The sequence below is a fragment of the Vombatus ursinus genome, unplaced genomic scaffold, assembly GCF_900497805.2.
Source record: "Vombatus ursinus unplaced genomic scaffold, bare-nosed wombat genome assembly UNPS02005286.1, whole genome shotgun sequence".
Taxonomy (NCBI): domain Eukaryota; kingdom Metazoa; phylum Chordata; class Mammalia; order Diprotodontia; family Vombatidae; genus Vombatus; species Vombatus ursinus.
In genome coordinates, this window is record NW_020945064.1 from 10,768,562 (window position 1) to 10,778,235 (window position 9,674).

The 9,674-nt window shown below is 44.6% G+C and overlaps 1 long non-coding RNA gene across 2 annotated transcripts in view; it reads left to right on the forward strand.

Annotated features, from left to right (window-relative positions):
• The window catches only part of LOC114031339, a 105,833-nt gene that overhangs the window by 76,879 nt on the left and 19,280 nt on the right, over positions 1 to 9,674 (forward strand). The window contains exon 1 of one of the 2 annotated variants that reach the window (XR_003567732.1): positions 104 to 184. The exons of the other annotated variant lie outside the window; for it this stretch is intronic. This is a non-coding gene — a long non-coding RNA (uncharacterized LOC114031339). Of the gene's footprint in view, positions 1 to 103; positions 185 to 9,674 lie in introns of those variants that run through there. 2 annotated transcript variants of the gene reach the window in all.

A 9,674-nucleotide genomic window follows, 5' to 3' on the forward strand; every position in this document is an offset into this window, starting at 1 on the left:
CCTTCCTTCCTTCCTTCCTTCCTTCCTTCCTTCCTTCCTTCCTTCCTCTCTGTCTCTATGTCTCTCTCTCTCCCTTCCTTTCCTTTTTATTTTTTCAGATGAGAAAACTGAGGGGATTGGAGAAGTTTCCATATCTGAACTGGGCCTTGAAGAAAGACAGGAAACTTCAGCAGTTGGAGATGGGGTGAGACAGCGAAGGGGAGGGGGGGTTGTGATGAGGAAGCATTCTTTCCGGGGTTGGAAGGCTACATGAGCAAATGCTGGGAGACAAGAAAGGACAGCAAAGAATGGGGCATGGAGAATAGTCAGTTAGGCTTTCATAGAGAATGTGCGAAAAGGAATTAGAGAAGATTAACAGGAGACTGTGAAGGATCGAGGTAACCTCAGATTTGATATCAGGGAATCTGGGTTCAAATGCTCACTCTATCATTTATACTCCTTGTGTCACCTTGGCCAACTCACTTAATTTATCACCTCCTCAATTTTCTTGATCTGTAAAACTAGGGGATTGGGTGATTTTATCTCTAAGGCGATCCTGTGAAATCTAGCTATGATGTAGTCATTTGATAGGAGGCCTCGAATGGCAGTCAGAAGTTTATACTAGATTCCACAGGCATCGACAAGCAGTCGAAGACGTCAGAGGGGAATGATGGGATCATAGTGGCATGTGAGGAGGAGGAGGATTGGCCACTCTTCTCCGTCTAACTCGGTCTAACTCCGGATTATCCAGGTCACCGAAGAGACCCCCAGTACAGAGCAACTAGTCCGATTAGTTGCAAAGAACCGGTCTGCTCCATTCAAAGGAACAGTGTCTCATTCTTTGATTCTGAGTCAAGTGCACAAGACTTTCCTGAGCCAGGTTTTTTCACAATGCAGCCCCTCAGTCTAACTCACGGCAGGTCAATGAGCTTCTCTGTTCTTTACACATGTCCCGATTAGAATAATGAATCATACAGCCAGAACCAACCCCCGCCTTAACAAAAAATCTGGCCAATAAATCTGACTTCCAACTAATTTTCCCTAACAGTCCTGATAACTGGTGTAGCTGGAAATAAAAGACTACTTCTCCTACATCTGCTCTAAATTTGCATTTCAGAAATTAGAGAACTTAGTTATGCGGAATTACATAGCAACTGGGCTGGGACTGGGGTATGGAACTGATCGGGTATTCAGCATAAATAAGACGACTTTAAAGATCTTTCCAGGAAATTGAGTGGAACACCCAAACTGACATTCAGTATTAAATATTATATTTGTATAGTGGTCCCGTATAGTTCCCTGGCATCGAACATCTGGGAGAGAAATTGAAAAAAGCAGAAACTGAATACCTGGTTGGAATTATGCTCATCAGAGCTAAGGCATTAAAATATTACTGTATACACTCCAAGTCAGTCCGTTTAGAAAGGTAGAGCTATTAAAATATGATTAGTTGAACCATATCTGGTCTCAGAAATGTCATACACCATTAAAATTGAAGAGACTTTGATGCAAATACCATTGGCAAAGCCTTTGCTTGATCAGCAGTTATGTGCTGAGGAATGTACTCTGAAAATACACGCCCCGGCCGGAGAACGAGATGCCTCGCCACTAGGAAACGACGGTTTGCCCCCTAGCTTCCGTCCTCCCCAGCCCCGGCTCTCGGCCTTGAGAGTGGAAAGGCCTTGTTGCTCAGACCCACATATGCCCCGCGCGCCCGCGGAGACTCCGCACCATTTTTCTTAGGGTCCCCGAGGGGCGGGATCACCAAGAAGGTTCCAGCATCTTAGTCTTTGCGTGCCGCACGCCGCAGTCTTGGACGCCGGGGCACACAGCTGGATTTCAGCACAGTGATGTTATTCCAAGTCCACGTGTCTGGTCCGGGTTTGGGTTGACCATGCGTTGGTGCTGCTATGTTCTAATGACTGACGTTTTTCGAAACCCCAGCCCCGCCTCCCCAGGACCTTTTGTCCTACCTAGAGCCAAGGGAAGCTCCATCCCAGAAGCCTCCTCTTCCCCTTCCACCCTCCACCCCGACCCCGACCCCCAGCTCCCCCTTCCTCCAGGCCCCAGGCGGCAGTCAGATCTTTCCCACCTGGAGCTTCTGCCCGCTAGAAAACGGATAGGCCTGCACCCTCTCACCCTGGCCTGACCCTGTCCACTTCTTCCTCATTCCACCCCCACCTCTCTCGGAATCCTGAGACAAGAACTTTTACTCCTGTACCTGGGGATGACCTCTCCATAGGCAGTGATTTATTCATAAGTATCATTATCAGAGTCATCTGAATCAAATGAGAGAGTGATGAAGTATAAATAACAATTTACATTTTTAGAACACTCGGGCAAGTCCCTTCCCCTCTCAGCGATAGCTTCCGGAAATGGGGAGGCAGTGCGGTGTAGCTGGAAGGGCACTGGTCTTTCTTTAGGTGAGATATCCCTGCGTTCGAGTTCCGACCCTGACCACTTGTAACCATAGGCCAATTACTGAGCCTCGATTTCTTTTTCCGTAAAATGGGAAGAAATAACACTTGCAATCTTAATAGCAGTATGACCTTTTAACGTAAACTACCTTTCTTCCTTCTCTGTCTTCTTCCTCTATCCCTTTTCTATCTTCCCTCTTCTCTGCTAAGAAGAGGCTAGGGATTATCTGAAATCGAAACCCATATGCTAGACCCAGACTTGTATGACTTAGTAACAGTATGGGAGAGTTAATGAATGTCTATTTCCTCTTCTGTCAAATGGGGCTATTAATATTTGCATCATCTGGGGCACACTAATGTTGTGCGGGAAACGCATTGTAACAGGAAAGCGATATTGAAATTTGAGTTATCCCAGTAAATAAGATGACAATTTGATTAGCTGGTGTCCTAGGGTCCTTCTAACTCTAGCATTCCGATTTTTCTGATCTGTAAGGGTGCGAACCGGGAGAAATTTACACAAGGCAGTGGAGCTGTCTCCCCCTTTCCCCCTCCCCTGCCAAAGGCTAAAACCCCAGAATCCCAGCGCGTCTTTCCCCTCTCTCCAGTGAGATTAATTGATCTAATCAAGTTGAGACTGGGGAGCGTTAATTGCTGTAAACATTTTCGGATGAAAACGATCAGGGACCAATTACTCCATCAATAGCGCAGCCGGCTGAATCGTGGCTCTGTGCGCCTCTAATTATTAGCTGCTGTATTGAGGAAACCGCAAACCACCCCGCTTGTTCTGGGCCTGGGGGCTTGGAAGCTGTGGCATGAGACGGGCTAGACTCGGGCCCCCAGAGGAGAGGGTCTGCTGCCTCAAACACCCGGAGCAAGGAGACCCAGAGTGGGGCTAGGGAGAAGGTAGGGCGCCCAAGTCTTCTAGATTCCCTTGGGAGTGGCTGAAACTAATAGGGGGCACCTGGAGGCAATAGATGTCATCAATAAATCCTGTTCCCAATCATTCCAATTCAGTTCACACCAATTTCTTCGGGCCAGATTTTATTTTAAAGCCCCTGTATTGTTAGTCAGATAGATTTTGGGACTTTATATTAGAAAGGAATTGAACCATCATTTGATCCGATCCTCTCATTTCATAAAGGAGGAAACTGAATTCCACAGAAAGGAAGTGACTCACTCATGGTCACACATTAGGGTAGAGGCCAAGTGGGGGACGAGCATACTGGTTTCAATTTCAGATGATGGGGGGGGAAGGAGGGAGGGAGGGAGGGAGGGAGAGACAGAGACAGACAGAGACAGACAGAGACAGAGACAGACAGAGAGAGACACAGAGACAGAGACACACAGAGAGAGACACACAGAGACAGAGACACACAGAGAGAGACACACAGAGAGACAGATTGAGAGATAGATACAGAGAGAGACACAGAGACAGAGAGACAGAGACAGAGACAGACGATGGAAAAGGGACAAGAGGAAGAAAATGGAGGGACGAAAGGTAGACTACATTAATCGGTTCAGTGTCAAAGGAGATAAGGCAGGTTAAGTAATGGTTAGTCAGGTACCTTTACTCTTGAGTCTTTCTGCCTCTGACACCCCCTTCAGAGTTTTGGGGAGGGAAGACATTTCAGCCTTTTCTAGTTTTCTAAAAGAAATCAGTCTTGTAAAAGAAGAAAATCAGAGCATCGGAGAATGTCAAAGTTAGAGGAAACCTTAGGATATAGGATAGCAGAGCTGAAAGGGACATATGGAATGCATGTTAGAGCTATAAAGACCTTAGAACAGAATGTGGGGGGGGCGTCTTAGAATATAGAATATCAAACAGTGAATGTGATATTGAATATTGAACTTTGAATGTAAGCTTCTTGTGGGCAGGGTTTTGTTTTTCCTTTCCTTCCTTTCTTCCCCAGAGCCTCAAACATTGCTTGGTACATAGTAGGTGCTTAATGTTTGTTGAATTAAACAACATAGAATATCAGAGCCAGAAGGGACCTTAGAATCATCATGGAGTAATATTTACATAGCCTCCAAGGTTTGCAAAAGCTTTGCATAGAGTATGCCACTTGAGTCTTGCCACATATGCCCTACGGGCATTTTAAAAATAGTAATTGAGTTTTTTTTATTTATTATTTTTAGGCAATTGGGGTTAAATGACTTGCCCAGGGTCACACAGTTGGTAAGTGTCAAGTGTTTGGTCTGAGGACGCATTTGAACTCAGGTTCTCCTGACTTCAGGGCCAGTGCTCTATCCACTGCGCCACCTAGCTGCCCCGAGTTTACTTTTAAAATCAAGGGTTTTATTTCTAAAAAAAATGAGAGGAACTTTTTTGGGGAGGCAGAAAGGAGACACTTAAAATGTTTACATCACTGTTACTACAGGTATTGTTAACCACATTTTATAGATACGGAAATTGAGGCAGAGAGAAGGTAAATTATTTGTTCTGTCACCCAGCTTTTGTCGTTGTTTAGTAGTTTTCAATCACGTCCAACTCTTTGTGACCCAGTTTGGGGCTTTCTTGGCAGAGATGCTGGAGGGGTTTGCCATTTCCTTCTCCAGCTAATTTTATAGATGAGGAAACTGAGGCAAACAAGGTTAAGTAGTTTGCCCAGCGTCACACAGCTACTAAATGTCTGATTTGAATTCAGGTCTTCTTGACTCCAGGCCCAGCACTAAGTATCAGAGACAGAATTCCGGCTATTCTGCTTCTTATGGAATAACAGAGTTGGAAGGGACCGTAGACATTACCCAGTCCAGTTTTCTTAATTTAAGGGTAAAGGAAGCTGAGGCCAAGCGAGAAGAATGACTTGGCCAAAGTCACACATCAAGTTAGTGTCAGGGACTGGAATACATCGCCAATTTCTTTCTCTTTCCTAATCTAGTGCTTTTTTTCAGCATCGGAAAGAGAATCCGAGAGGAAAGAAGCTGGTTTACAAATTAATGGAAAACATTTGGGGACAAATGGCCTTTTTACAAACGTGGGGAGATTTAGAGTCACTGCAAAAAGATGCGTTTGGGAAAGCAAGAAAGGAAGTCTTGATGGCTGAGGTTTGTTGGGGGAAGGGGGTTGTCGCCGAGACCTGGAATAGAGCCAAACATAATAAAAACTGACCATGTTACCGTATTTATGATAGAAGTGACGCAGCCTTATAAACTCTCCCCGTTATCCATAAACAGTCGTGCAAACAAACTTGTTTGGTGACTTGTTTAGATTGGCGCATAGCAAGGGTTCAGGCACGGGGTTATTATTGTTGATGCTGCCTGTGCACCTACCGCACTGCAACTGGATTGGAGAGGAAATCTCTGTGATTTCTCTGTTACACCCCCGGCTTTCCCCGGCGTAGTTCAGGCGGTCGAGTAGGGACCCTACTCGCCTGATCCCAGTGGCCTGGCCTCTCTGCCGGGCTCTGGGTCAAATCCGTTTCTTGACAGCCGCCCCCAAGGTATTGAACTTTCACAAAGGTTAATTAGTCATTTATTGCTCTGTCAGCAAGACTGGGGCGGCTCGTGTCTCCATCTCAACCCAACCTGGTGCTTGAAAAGCTTTGGTCTGGGCTGTGGGTGGACTTTTTTTTTTTTTTTTTTTGGCACAGGGCTGAAGGAGGACTTAGCCCGAAGGTTACCTTTGCTCCTGAGCCCACATTCCGGGTTCGTCTGCTTCTCAAAGGGAGATGAAAATCGAGCCGATACTTATGATAGGGCTGTCCCTTATGGATGGGAGCGAGAAGGATGTATTCCCGCCCCGCCCCCCCCAAAAATCACCCCTTCCCTACAGAACGTTCTTGAAAGCTTTAAAACCTCGCTCACATCCATGATCTCATTTTATTCGGAGAGGGATTATAATACCATTTTTCACATGAGGAACCAGATTCTGAGAAGTTAAGGTATTTGCCCAAGGGTCATATAGCGCAGAAGTGATGAATCCGAGGCTCTCAAAACAGTGACCCCACACTTTCCACCCAGCCTAGGCTCCTCCTCCCAAGTGAAGGCGAAATCTTAAAGTGAGTATCAAAGACAACTGAGAGGGAAATTTGGCCAGAGGGCATTTGTGTGGAAGAAGGTAAAGCGGAATCCCATCCCTTTGTGTCGGAGGGGTTTATCTTGAGTGTTGGCACTTTAGAAAAATCAGATTTAACTTCAGGACACTAACCGCAGAGGCTCTTAGAGTTGGAAGGGACCTTAGCGATCATCGAGGCCACTGACCTTATCATTTTACAGAGGAGGAAACTGAGGCCCACAAAAGTTTAAAACGTGTCCATGGTCACATTCGAGGTAAAGTAAAAGCCAAACTATGGATCCGAGTCTCTGAAATTTTATAGCCAGGGCATTTTCCACTACCCTACCATGAAGTTATATGCTCTGGTCTGGATACTATGCCTCTATTAATAGAACCCAAGCTTATCTTATACATGGTAGGTGCTTATTAATGCTTGTTAAATTAACTGAATATATTCGCCGCCACGATTCTTTTTTCCTTTTCTTCCTGGCCTTGCAGAATCTCCCAGGAAGAACAGGAACCCCGAAACTCCTCAAACAGGGCTTACTCACTCTACTCTTGAATCAGTGCTGATTCTGTCCCCCTCCTTTCGCAGAATTCCAGAATCCTAGAGCTGGAAGGGAGGGACCTCGAGGGTCATCGATATAGCCCAACTCCTACCTAAACTGGAATTCTCCTTTTGACAGCCTTGACAAATGGCCATTCAGCCTTCGATTGAAGACTCCATGTAAACTCTCTCAGCCTCGTTTTGCTCATCTGTAAAATGGAGATAATCATGAAGGCGGCTTTGCATGGTTGTTATGAGCATCAAAAGAGAAAATATATGGAAAGAGCTTCGCAAACCTTAAAGTGCTATATAAATGCTAATTACTGTAATGCTAGTTACTGTTTCCAGTATGGGAGAAACCACAACTATATGTGTGTGTATAATTATAACGACTATATGTGTGTATATTGCATATATATGTGTGTGTATGTGTATGTATACATACACCCAGCTAGGTGGCACAGTGTATCAAGAACCGGGACTAGAGTCAGGAAAACTCATCTTCCTGAGTCCAAATCTGACCTCAGACACTTACTAGCTGTGTGACCCTGGGCAAGTCACTTAATCCTATTTGCCTCAGTTTCCTCCTCTGTAAAAGGAGCTGGAATAGGAAAAGGCAAACCACTCCAGTACCTTTGCCAAGAATACCCTAAATGGGGTCAAGGAGAGTTGGAAACTGAAACAACTGAACAACAATATGTATGCATATACGATACAACATTTACATATATGCCGCTTTGTGAGAGAGGTGTTACTATTATCGTCATTTTATAGATGAGGAAATTGAGGCTGAGCTACGTTAAATGACCTGCCCAGGGTTGCACAGCCAGAATGTGGCTGAGGACTTCCTGACCCGTACCCAGCACTCTATCTACTTGGCCACCTAGCTGTCTTAGCCCTTCTGTATGAACCTTTCAGTTTAATCAAATGTGTGTGTGTGTGTGTGTGTGTGTGTACATACATAGAGTTATATACATATATGCACATGTATTATACTTTTATTTTTCTCTACATAAATCCTAAATCTACATCTTAGCACCTTCCACCCATTGCTACTAATTCTACCCTTTTAGGGCAAACATTACAAGCAGAACGAGGTCTTTCCTATCTCAGAATTTTCAAAGCTCAGAGTCTATGACCACTGTTTCATCCTCCCTCTCACTGACCAAGTCTTCTTCAGGTTAGACATTCCCAGTTCCTTCAATGAGTCCTCTTCAATGAGTGTTCAAAATGTGCTCCAGTTTGGCACTGGACATGAACAGCATCTCTAGATGTGGTCTGACCAGGGCAGAAGACAGCAGAGACTCTCACTTCTCATGTTCCAGAATTGTCTTAATGTCCCCTATTGTAGCTTGCAGCTATTTTAGCCTTCTTACCCTATCCCCACCCCCATTGCACTTTTTTTTTTGCCTAAATAAATGTGATGATTGGGTTGCCCATGTCCTGGTACCAGAGTAGATGGGAGGTGGCGATTCTCTTCAGTTATCTGAACTGTTGCCTTAGAGTAGTTTCACAAACAAGCTGAGCCTGACAGGGAAATAGTGACCCTCCTGACACAGTGAAGGTTGTGTCTATGCAGTTTTTTTAAAAATCTTTTTAGAAAATATGCTAGTAGCCAAGATCAGCTCCAACACAGAGACTTTACTCTAGAGTCAAAATGGCCTCGCATAAGCAGTACCTGAGTCTAGACATTGTCAAACTGTAATTGTTTACCTGAGTAACATTGCCAAGCACCCCAAATTCTGTACCATGAGTCTTTTTTGGTCCTAACTTTTATAAGTGAAGCAGTCTTGGACTGAGTTAGAAGAGCTGAATAGGAGGACCCAGAACTTGTCACTCCAGGTATTACCCTGGATTCATTTTCACTAGGTGTAAAATGAGGAAGTTAGACTAGGTGACCTTCCAGCTCTGGCATTCTGTGTTCTCGAGGCTATGATTCCTCAAGTCCAATTAAAGGAAAATAGGGAACTTAGATGCATTTAAGATCCAAAGGCAAACACATCGATTAACATTCCATTGAAGTGAAAGGTGCGAACAGAAACGATAAGGCTTCAGGTGTTCAAGTAGAGCACTGGATTTGGGGGTCAGAAAGTCCTCAGTCATATTCTGGCTGTGTAGCCCTGGGCAAGTCATTTTAACCTCTCTCAGCCTCGATTTCCTCATCTATAAAATGGGGATAATAGTAACATCTCTCTCACAAAGTTGTTGTAAGGATCAAATGAAAACCTTAAAGCACGTTATAAATGTTGTCATTATATCTGAATACACTAAGGATCTAAGATTTTTATCAGAGTGTGGGAAATTGTCAACTTAGATGGTGACTCTTCTATGGTTTAGTTACTAAATACTGGGTAATGACCGGAGGCACAGAGAGGTTGTGATATTTCCAGAGTTACATAACTAGTCCCTGTCAGAGGCTGGATTTGAATTCACATCTTTTCTACTTGAACCTTAACACTCTATTCATCATGACCTTGTTGGTAACAGAACAAACGTAGAGTAAGCCTTTTAAAATAAATGACACATCCCTTAAAATTCATACTGGGGAGTAGAAGGAGGTGAGGTGGGATGGAGGGAAGGGAGTGCAATGGGAGTTGGTGGAAATTGCCACTAAAGACAAGGCTGGAGGGGCCAAGCCAGCTCCTAGTCACCTTTGTGCCCTTCTGTATCTTTCTGCTTGTGTCTTAGTTTCTCCTTCTCTGTCTTTGTCTCTATGTCTCTGTCTGTATCTGTGTCT